General features: G+C 33.8%; 1 pseudogene; it reads right to left on the bottom strand.

Annotated features, from left to right (window-relative positions):
- The window catches only part of LOC141540685 (low molecular weight phosphotyrosine protein phosphatase-like), a 7,590-nt pseudogene extending 153 nt beyond the window's left edge, over positions 1-7,437 (bottom strand).
- Between the last annotated feature and the right edge of the window lie 4,125 nt (positions 7,438-11,562).

Below are 11,562 nucleotides of genomic sequence, written 5' to 3'. Positions count from 1 at the left end.
CAATTTTAGCTTTATAGTTTTAATTTGTTTAACTTTTCTATTTAAATCTCTCAGATTGCTTTTATCCATAATTAGTATATAATAAAAGGCCAGGAAAGCTTTGACAATGTGTCTGGCAATCTGATTCATAGTAAAGTTTCTTCAATCATATCTGCTCTTGATAATCAGAAGTTTTCTATTTCATATGTAGATGTTTCTTCACTGTTTATTCTCCACTTATAAGAAATATTTTGATCAACTACAAGTTTCCTAAAAACTGCTTCTGCTATAGGTGAACAAGAAATATTCTCTTCACTGTTTGCTGATAGGTTATTTTGAGGATCCAATAGAAGCCAGGTTTCAGTCAGATGTATGAACTGCATGAATGTATTTGCTTCTTTGGCCATTTTTATTTCCTATTCTGAAGGGCTATTTTTAATTTTTTTTTGAATAGGAATGTTGAGAGATCTCAATTATAGTATTTCCTCTACCTCACCATTTTTGCTGTCTCACCTCACTTGATTCTATCTTGTTCCATCTTATCAGAAGATTGTCCTTGCTATAATTTTGGCTTTCTATTGTCTTCACTTTCTCCCTATCACCTGGTTCCTTCTCTGATATCTATGGTCAAGTTTTCCCCATTCTTAAAATCTATTTATCTAATCATCTATGTATGTATCAAATATCTACATATCATCATCACCTATTAATCATCTATCTACATCTATCACATATCATCTATCTATCTATCTACCTACTTACCAATCTATCTATCCTGCTTTTTCTCAGTCCTTTTTGCTAGTTTGTTGTCCATGTCATCACCATTTAGCCATAGGTGTCCCTCACATCTCTTTCCCAGGGTTTTTTCTCTTTTTGTTCCACATTATTTCACTTGGCGAAATAATCAGTTTCCATGAAGAACACTTTCAGTTCCCCTTCTATAGCTCTCCTTTCTCTCCTGAGCTTTCAAATCCCTTATCACCAATTTATCATAATCCCAGTTTCAGTCTTTAGCATCTCTGGCTGGACTATCATGTTTTTTAATTGGGTTCTTTGACTTGAGAAAATTATTCAAGGGATTTTCTTCTAAAGTGTAGGTTTCATCATATCACTCCTCACTCAATAAATTCCAGTGGCACAACTTCAACTCCATTTTCCAACTTCCCTTCAAGTATTGTCTTTCCCAATAAGGATTTAAACTCCATAAGTGAGGGACTAGTTTGATCACATGTGTATATGTGTGTGTGCATATATATTATCTATATCATGTTATAGTGTCTGACATCTAAAAGGGTATAAATACCCCTTTTCTCTCTTCTCTCTCAGAATTCAGATTTCTCTCTCTCTATGTCTCTCTGTCTCTGTCTCTGTGTTTCTGTCTCTTTTTTGCTTCTGTCTCTTTCTGTCCATTTCTACCATTTTTTTTTTCACCATCTGGCTTATGTGGGTAATAAATGTGCCTAGGGTCATTCACAACTCTAGAAATGTTGAGCTTTCTCAGGGACAAAGTTCATTGTTGGACATGGCTTCCACTTTGGATAGTTCTACACAGCTGGCTTAACTAGCTCCTTGGAGGGACTAGAATCTCAGCTGGGTATGTTGATTAGATAGCTGTTACTACACTACTTAGCCAGACTATTTCTTCCATTCAGCTTGGCCTTCTTCTCAATGACAGATGTAGTCTTTGGCACTTTCAGCTTTAATTTCAACTGATGCTTTTAGCCAAGGCAGTGTTAATCTCTTCTAGAAAAATAGACTAGGAATAATAAAAATATCCACAATTTTGCTTCTTCACCTGATCTTGAAGATCCTTATTATCTATTTCTTTTGTTAATCAACTTTTCCTGACAGCAGGTTATACCTTCTCTTTTACTTACCTCTCAGGGCAGTTCTTTAACTCTTTCTGTTTTAGAAATGGGTCTTCAGAAAAAGAAACTTTGATTTTCATAATTCTTTGAGACATATGTTGTTACTATCCAATTTAAAAAGATTCTAGGAAAAACAAAGCAAGAAAAAGCAAAGTTTTTTCCTGTTGGTACTGTATGGTACTGAAATGGTGAGGGAACACCATTTAATAAAAAAGCTGGAGAGATCTCTAGAATAAAGCAAAGTTTATTGAACATTCTCTCAAAATGGGCATCCCATCCTTCCAGCAAACAATCGAAGAGAGGAAGCCTCTTCTCCGGGCATGACAGCACCTTTAATCCCTATTGCTAACACCCCCTCCCACCACTGACCCTCATCCTCATTGGCTGAGAGTCTTACATTCTAAACACGAGATCTACCCACGAAATTGAACTTGACCAATAAGTACATAGTTGCCCATATTTGACTGAAATAGGAAATTGTGTCATGGGAGGAGAGCAGGAAGGGGATTCAATTATGCCCTTGAATCAATGCTCAAAGTCCTTCAGGCCTACTCAAACTCTGAAGTAGATGAAGCCTTACTAGATTTTCACAACTGTCTTGAAAGAGCTCACCTCATCTCATTCAGTACTGTTTTAAATGTGGTATTATAAAGTAACTTTATAAAGATAATTTTATGAAGAGCAATAGTACAGTGAAATTTGGAGATACGTTTCCTGTGTTCATTGAAGAGAAAACAAAAAGAAAGACATAATCCTAAAGAGAACCATTAAGAAATATTGAGAGACTTTAGTCATTGCCTCAATGAGTTGAAAGATTGGAGACTCATTTTCTAGACACATAAGGAGGAGTCAACTATTAATATTTTGAGAGTTTGAGGTGACTTTGGGAATGTTTCTGGTTTTAACCAAAATATTGAGTATATGTGTTTATATATACACACATATATTATTACATATATACATGCATATCACACACAGAAATGTGTGTATGTTTTTATATTCAATGCATGTATGAATATACATGTACATGTGTATATATGTGCATGTGGCCACATAGACATAAAATCTACATCCACATCAACATATATATGCGTGCATGATGCTTGTATATGGATGTATGCATATACTATATACATATATATTGCAAGTCTGTGTGAGTGTGTGTGTGTGTGTGTGTGTGTGTGTGTGTGTAAGGAAGGTAATCTTGAAGAAAAGCAGTAAGCATTATCAACTGGTTGCACCAGGAAAGGTTTCCTGCAGAAGGTAAATGTTTGAGCCAAATTTGAAGAAAACCTAGTTAGCAATGAGTCAAAGTTCAAGAGTGAGAGGTATTTAGGTATGGAAGTCAGCCAGTGTATAGAAAAAGATGAAAAATATAGTGAAGTACACTAGTGTCACTAAATTGTAAAATGGAGGTAAGTATAAGAAGATTAAAAAGGTTAGAAGTAATTTGTGATTTCAATATTTAAATATAGATAAATAAGAGTAATTATTAATGACAAATGATGTTCTCTGGTTCATTCAATAATTAATACTTAATGAATTTGAATGAGACCACAAGCTAATTAGTTAATTAGTAGTTGAAAATTCACTAATGAAAAATAAATTATCCAACATACTCCTAGATTACTAGAGTTCTCAGTATTAATAATCTAAACTTATAGCAATGAGACAAGTGTCTGGCTCAGGTAGAGTGACCTACAAGAAAATGTGGTCAGAGGCAAAACCCTTACAATGTGGGATATGTCTTAGTCATGCCTGTTGTATATTAGGAAGAATAGGAAGTTGTACATTCTATATAGGAAAAGATGAGCTCTATTTCAGATGATACTTGGTACTTTAAGTGGTAAGCACTTACAAAAGGCTTTTTAATTGTTTGGTGCACTGTTATAGAAATATAGAAATTATTCTAGGGGTGAATTTGGCAGGAAAATTATTTTTTGTTTTTGGATATCTTGCATTTGAGATGCCTAATAGAATATCCATTTGGAAATGTAAAAAGTACAATTGATTCTTAATTTATTTGCAAATCCTAACCAATTTATCACTATCCAACCCACAATTTCCAACTACTCAGGCACTTCCCATTTTCTCATAATGTCATGAAAATCAAATTCTCAATTATCTTCCCAATTTCATTCTTCTCTTCCTAGAATCCTGCTGGCTGCATTGCTGGCCTTTGTACTCATGTTCAGCATAAATTACTTTTCAGTCAGTCAGTAATTTTTTATTAAGTGCTTGCTACATGCCAATTACCATGCTAAGTTTGTGGACACAAGAAAGTCCCTACTCTCAAGAAACTTACAGTCCAAATGAGGAGAGGGGAGACAGTTTATAAACAATTATGTACCAATAAGATATATACAAGATAAATAAGAAATAATTAATAGAAGTTAAGGCACTGGAATTAAGATGGATTTAGAATGGTTTTCAGTAGAAAATCGTAGGTAAGATTTTAGTTAAACTTTAAAAGAATCCAGGAAATCCAGGAGGGAGAAATGGAGAGGGAGAACATTCCAGGCATGAGGGATAAACAGTGCTTTGTGGGAGGAACAGGGAGAAAGTGTTGCTGGATTCACAATATATAGAAGTATATAAGGTGGGAAAAGACTAGAAAGGTATGGAGTGGGATAGGTCAGGAAGGACTTTGCATGACAAACAGAGGAGTTTATGTTTGATCCTAGTGGTGATAGGAAACCATTAATTCTTATTGACAAAAGGGTTGACCTAGTCAAAGCTGCGCTTTAGAAAAATCACTTTGGCAGTTGACTGGAGAAGGGTCTAGAGTGGGAACAGACTTGAAGAAATGACATAAATCAATAAGCTATTGCAATAGCCCTAGCATGAGATGATGGGGGCTTGCACAAAGTAATGGGAGGAAGGGAAGGAAGGAAGAGAAGAAGAAAAGGAAAGAAGGTTTCTTCCAACTGACCAATTCCAGTTAATTTTTTTCTTAAGGATCATGCCTTAAACCAAAACCATTCTGATTCTTATTGGGCATCAATAGAGCTTTTTTTTTTTTTTGAGTCATTGTTTGTGTACTGATTGATTCAAATTAATGTAAATAGAAATAATTTCTGCTTTGGCCAGAAACCCTCCCCTCCCAGATATTTATCTATTATTTATTTATTTTAAAAGGCCAAGGTCTCCCACTGTATCTAGGGCTATCTCCAGTCGTCCTAATTCACTTGCATGTCATAGCATCATCTTTCTGATGTCATGGTCCTCTTCAAGAAAGAAGGACAAACAACAGCATCAATTTATGTTAACTCCTTCCATTATGCTGTTCCTACCTCCATGGTATGTCTGGATTATTCTCATTCTTTCATGCTCACTGAAACTGCTTTTGGTTAGGGCCCTATCTTTTTCCTGGATTATTCTAATGAGAAACCTCCTAACTTAATCAAGGGAATTTTCTTATTTATATTTCTTATCAGTAAATACTTCATCCAATTGGAACATTAGTGTGTCCTGAAAAAAACCTAAGGGCTTTTATGAATTCTTATATTAATTTTCACAGCCATCCATGTATGGCAAACAAGTGATGCAATAAGGCCCAGCTGTGTGTGTAGGTGAATAATAGCTGTGATTAAAAAAATGAATAAATTTATTTTTAAAGATATGAAACAAATATAAATGTATATTTATTATTCAATTTTTTTCTGACATTTAGAAGTTCAAAGCAATTTGATAAACTTAAAGTAGTATAGTGTCTTATACATAATAGGAGCCCATTGAGTATTTGTTGATTTTTTAATTGATTTTAAAAGGACTTTATTATTATGAAGGGGTAAATAAGTTTGAACAAATGATCCTTAAGATACCTTCTAGTAGCTATATCCTATTGATGAGAACTAGATAAGGGGCACCTAAATGAAATTAGGTTTAATTGAGGTCTAGTGGCAGGTTCGGGGTACAGGGAGTCAAATAGAGCTCCCCTGCAACCCCTTTGGATTCAGCGCAAAGATACAGAGTTAAATGAGGTCTAGTAGCGGTGCAAGAGTCCTCTGTAAAGGAATTTACAGACCTGAAAACCTAGATTGATAAAAGAGGTTTATTATGGGGTTTGGAAGTAAGCTTAAAAGGTAGGAAGACAACAGAGCCAGGGTAGTTCTGGTGGACAGAAATCCTTGACATGGCCAGGGTAAGGATGCCATGTTTGGGACCTCTGCAAAGAATGGACTCCAGTTTGACTCTTTATAATAGGAGGCTTTAGATAATCTGAAGGGGCTCCTGGATGGAGTCCCAGGTTGGCTTCTGGCTGAAGTTTCAGCTAGAGTTAGAATTTGAATAGAATTCAATGGGTTTTTAGATAAGGATGAAACTGTTTGTGCTTGGGGTGGAGTCCCTTCCCTGAGGCAGAGTCCAAGGAGGTTTTAAGAGTTTTGGGGTTTCCTCATCACAATGATTCTAAGTAAGTTGGTCTTTAAAATGGATAATTGAAAAACAGGGGTAAAAATACCTTTTTTTAAAAAAATATTTTAACCTATCAAAAGATAATAAATGACTTATTGATTAATTCTTTGCATATACTTTCCCTCAGTCCCTCCGTCCCTCCCTTCCTCCCTTCCTCCCTTCCTCCCTTCTTTCCTTCCTTTTCTCTTCTTTCTTTAATTATAGAGATGACTCTCTGGGAATGTTAGGAAAAAGAGATTTAGGATGTTGTTGTTTAATTGGTTTTCAGTCATATCTGACTCGTTTTTGAAATTTTCTTGGAAAACATATTGGAGTGATTTGCAATTTCCTTCTCCATCTCTTTCTCCATCAGCCAAACAGGTTAAATGACTTTCCTGGGATCACATATCTATTTGGTATCTCAGGCCACATTTGAACTCAGGAAGATGAACCTTCCTGACTCCAGGTCAGCCATTCTAGTGCACTGCCACTAGAATTTGGAATTTAGAAATATATCAATAGAATCTACAAAAGTAATAAAAATAAAGTAAGGAAAGAACATAAGAGAATTTTTTTAAAAAGGAAAATTAGTCAAAATTTCCTTAAAACTCAGTTTAGAGTCCACTTCTCACAGAAGGCCTTTGCCAATGCCTCCACTTGCTTTTCTTTACCTTTCTATTACTACTTTCATTCTATTCAGTTTTTATCTTAGCTGCACTGACGTGTTTTCTCTTTCATTGTAATGGTACCTCTGTAAGGGAAAGATTTATTTTTAACCCCATTATTAGCTATAATGTCATAGCAAGAAATTATTAAATGTTTGTTGATTGAAAGTATTTTTGCTTTTAACATGAAAACAAGGCATTAGTCCTATAATGTGCTGGGATCCAAGTAAAATTAAATATATACATATATACATATGTACATATATACATATACATATACACACACACACACACACACACACACACACATATATATATATATATATGTATATATATATATATATATATGTATATATATATATATGTATATATATATACATATATATATATATATATATATGTTCTCAGAAAAGGGACAGAACAGGATATCCAAGGGAGTACTACATAAGAGAATTCTAAGTCCTAGGGTATAGGCAACTTGCTAGACAAAGAAAGATTAGTGATTTCCCTTCTGAGATTACCTTGCTCATTACACACACACACACACACACACACACACATACAGGAGGGACTATTTTTGCTTTCTTTGTGTGCCCCCATGTATAGCAATGTGTTTGGTGCAAAGCAAGTGCTTAGGAAATGCTTGTTGACTGGCAGGTTAACTAGGATATTCTGGACAACAACATCCCATTTAATGTTTTCAGCAATAAAGGGCGCCCAGATTTTCCATTTAAGTCATTGTAATTGGAATGTGGCTCCTAATTTCTGAATTCAAAACATTTCATGAAGTAATTTTAATTTCTTTTCTCATCTTCCCAGTTCAGAGACTGTCTAGACAAATCATTATGCATAAACCTCAAGGTATTGTGTGGTTTGAATACAAAACACCTGACTAGTGGTGAGGTAATACCCTCCAATATTTTCTAGTTCTATGTATCCATATGTTAAGACACTTTGTCATAATCTATGCCATAAACTTCTGACAAAGCAAGGTTTTTATGGTATATAGTATATTTCCTATGATTTGTTAAAGATTTTTATTCATTTGTATGGAGAATAAATTGATGATTGAGGTCATCAATTTTTAATATAATTGTTAAAATTTCTTAGGATTTCCAAGGATTAGAGTCATAGAATCTGTGTTGGAATCTAATCCTACTGTCTAATCCTACCATTATCCAAATTAGAATGTCTTTTCTAATACTTCTGACAAGAGGTCATTCAGACTTTCTTAGATGTCTTCAAGTGAGCAGAAACCCATTACCCACCAAGGCAACTTACTCCTTTTATTTAATTTTTAAAAGCTTACTCTTTTTCTTAAGAGTTCTGTTAAAATTTGTTTTTTTCCCCCTGATGTAAAACTTGATATTTGGAAACTTTCATCTATTACTCTTAATTCAACTCTCTGGGACTCAGAAGAACAAAGGTATAGGTATAGTTTCTAAAATTTTCAAAGGTACTTCTTCATGTGTAAAATTATGGTTTGGAGAAAGAAAAATATCAAAAAAAGTATTTTGTAGAATAGTATTGTGATTAGATAATCAATAGCCAGACCCTTTTCTGTGGGAATATTTAATGCAAAGTCAGCTTCCTGAAGACAAAGCACAAGTTGGAAATTTAGCACAGCTTGAAGGTTTGGCAATTACAGTAATAATTCAAATATTTAAAATTTTTATTTGATTCTTTTTCATAGCAACAGAACTCTCTTGAATCCCTCTGAGTCAGTAGGACAATAAAGCTATTTATATAGAAAGAAACATTTTGCTATTAATTTTTTATATTTTTAACCAATGGAAATAAATTTCCTTCTATCCTTTGAAAAGTGTTTCATGAATTATTCCAAATAAAATTCACTGTGGAAAAACAAATTAAGTGACAACTTTAAAAAATACCTTTCCCTCTGTGTGAATATTGCTCATTGCCACTGATGACTATATAATAAAATTGAAATAACATGCTTGCAACTTCTAAGAATCACTGAAAAACTCATTTTATTTTTATAGGCTTACAGCAGATAGGGAGAATCTTGAAACTCTGCCCCAGCGGTGATCTGGAACCATAAGAATGCAGTTATAATCACACCTTTTCTAATAGGGTTTATATTTGATTTATACAGAGAAATTTAGGATAGAGTGGAAGATTTTTTTTGTTGTGATTTCCTTTGGGGAGTTATATCATTGAAAGATTTGCCATTGTTTTAAAACATTCTATTAGTGATTTCTAAAACTTTAAATTAGCAACAATTCACCCCTATTTAGGCTAGTATCCATCATCATAAGCACTTAAATATGGCTCACTAAAAACATAGCTCCTCTCTTAAGTATAATGCAGGTTGGTGTTATGACAATTTTTTTTTTTGGTGGTAGCTAATAATCTCTGGACATTAACCAAGATGACTGGCTAAGAACTGAAATGATTCAGGGACTTGGGGTGGAGAAGACATTCTCTAAAGCTAGAAGGATAATATCAACATAAACCTGCTGATTTTTTATGACAAAAGTGGGACATTACCAAAGGATGCCATTAATATAAGCATTAGTGAAGGTTTCAAATGTATCTGTTTAAATACTAATTTAAATAGAAAATAAACAATCAAGACTTAAATAGCACAGTTCTTGGTACATTACAGGTGCTTAACATACTTGTTGATTGATTGTAGATGGAACCTCCAAAAGATTAAGATAAACAGATAGTTATGATTTTGCAAATCTTTCCAAAATCATTTCATTGAAAAAAAATTGATACTATTTCTTTTAAGGGCAATGCATGGAGAACACAGTGAGATGTAGGTAGATCATAATTAAGAGTCATGAAGTAGGGATTTTTTATTCTCTTTCCACCATTAACTAGTTATGTGACTCAGTTCAAATAACTTAATAGTTATGGGCTTCCCTTTCCTCATCTGTAAAGTGAATGATTTTCAGGTTTAAATGCATATATATATATATATATATATATATATATATATATATATATATATATATATATATATATATATATATATACAAGTACTCTGTAACAGGATGTCAAACACTATAGAAATACTTATTATTTGACAAAGTTCATATGGCATGTTAGAATGGTCAGTGCCTCGTTCCTTTTAATTTAATTATATACTTAATCTGTTAGGAATTTCATATGGCACAGTGGTTATTGATGATCTCCATGGTCTGATAGAATAAGATCATAGGAACAGAGCTTTAGAACAGGAATAAACTTTAAGGGATCACCAAATCCAATTCCTTTATTTTGCCAATTATAAACCTGACATCTAGATAAGTTCATTGATTTGCTTAAAGTCATCTAGCCAGAGCTGGATTTTGAACTCAGGTCTTCTTACTCCAAATATAAAAGTAGTTACTGTTGTCTCTTGCTATTCCCTCAAACACATAAATAAATCCTGAAGGAGCATCTATTATAAGCAAGGCACTATGAAAACAAAGATATTTTAAAATATAAACCTTGCATCTAAGAGGTTTACAATATAATAAGGGTAAAAAACATATATAATTTTTAAAAAATTGAATCAATTATTCAACAAGAATTCACTAATCCCCTACTGAAGATAAGTTGTTCTATCTTGGACGGCAATTAGGAAGTCCTTATTTCAAATATGGCTTCAGTCGCTTACTTCCTGTGTAGCTCTGGACAAATTACTTAATTTCTGCATACCTCACTTTCCTTAGCTGAAAAATGAGGATAATGATAACATCTACATCCGAAGATTGACATAAGGATAAATGAGATAATATTTGTAAAATGCTTTTCAAATTTTAAAGCATGGATGTATAGTGCTATAGGCATTGGTTAATTCAAAGAAAAAATAAATCTGTCATTGCCCTCAAAGAAAATACATTAAAATATAATAATATAGAGAATATTATGCAAAATAAATGCAAAGTATTTTGGGAGGTGTTTTAGTAGTTGAGGAGATTAGCAAAAACATCATGTAGGTGGTCACATAGGTACTAAGTACTAGAAACACATGTGGACCAAGGAGGCTTGGATTTGAGTCCAAAATTTAAAACTAACTAGTAGTTAGAGGTTGACTAAATCACTTACCCTCTCTGGAGCTTACTTAATTTCCTTATATTCAATGATTATATTTAAAAATTTTGCTTGTCCAAGGTTTTATGAGAACTAAAAGAAAAATATATGGGAAGGTCCTTGCCAAATATTGAAATCATTTTGATGTTTATTCCCCATCCCAGAATACCTTTCGCCCTTTATACTTCTCCTGGAGATCAAGAATATGTTAGGGCAGTAACCTGTTATGCTTTTTTCCTTTGAGGGCAATGAGCTATGATATTATTTGGCACAGCTTTATATCCAGAATAATGGGGGAAAGGGGAGGAGAGAAGGAAGAGGGAAAAGGAGAGGAAGAGAATAGAGCAGACAGTGAGAGACAGATAGCACACAGAGAGACAGACAGACAGACACATACCAGACAGAAACAGAGACAGAGAGAGAACTACAAAGAGAGATAGTCGACCAGACTGAGACAGATACAGAGGCATAGATGCACAGAGAGACAGGGAGACAGAGACAGGGACAGAGATACACACAGAGATATAGATAGAGACAAAGAAAGTGACAGGGATGCATAAGAGATACACACACACACATCCACACATACACACTCACACACAGAAACA

The sequence above is a fragment of the Sminthopsis crassicaudata genome, chromosome 4 (genome assembly GCF_048593235.1).
Source record: "Sminthopsis crassicaudata isolate SCR6 chromosome 4, ASM4859323v1, whole genome shotgun sequence".
NCBI lineage: Eukaryota > Metazoa > Chordata > Mammalia > Dasyuromorphia > Dasyuridae > Sminthopsis > Sminthopsis crassicaudata.
This window is presented reverse-complemented; position numbering and strand designations above follow the sequence as displayed.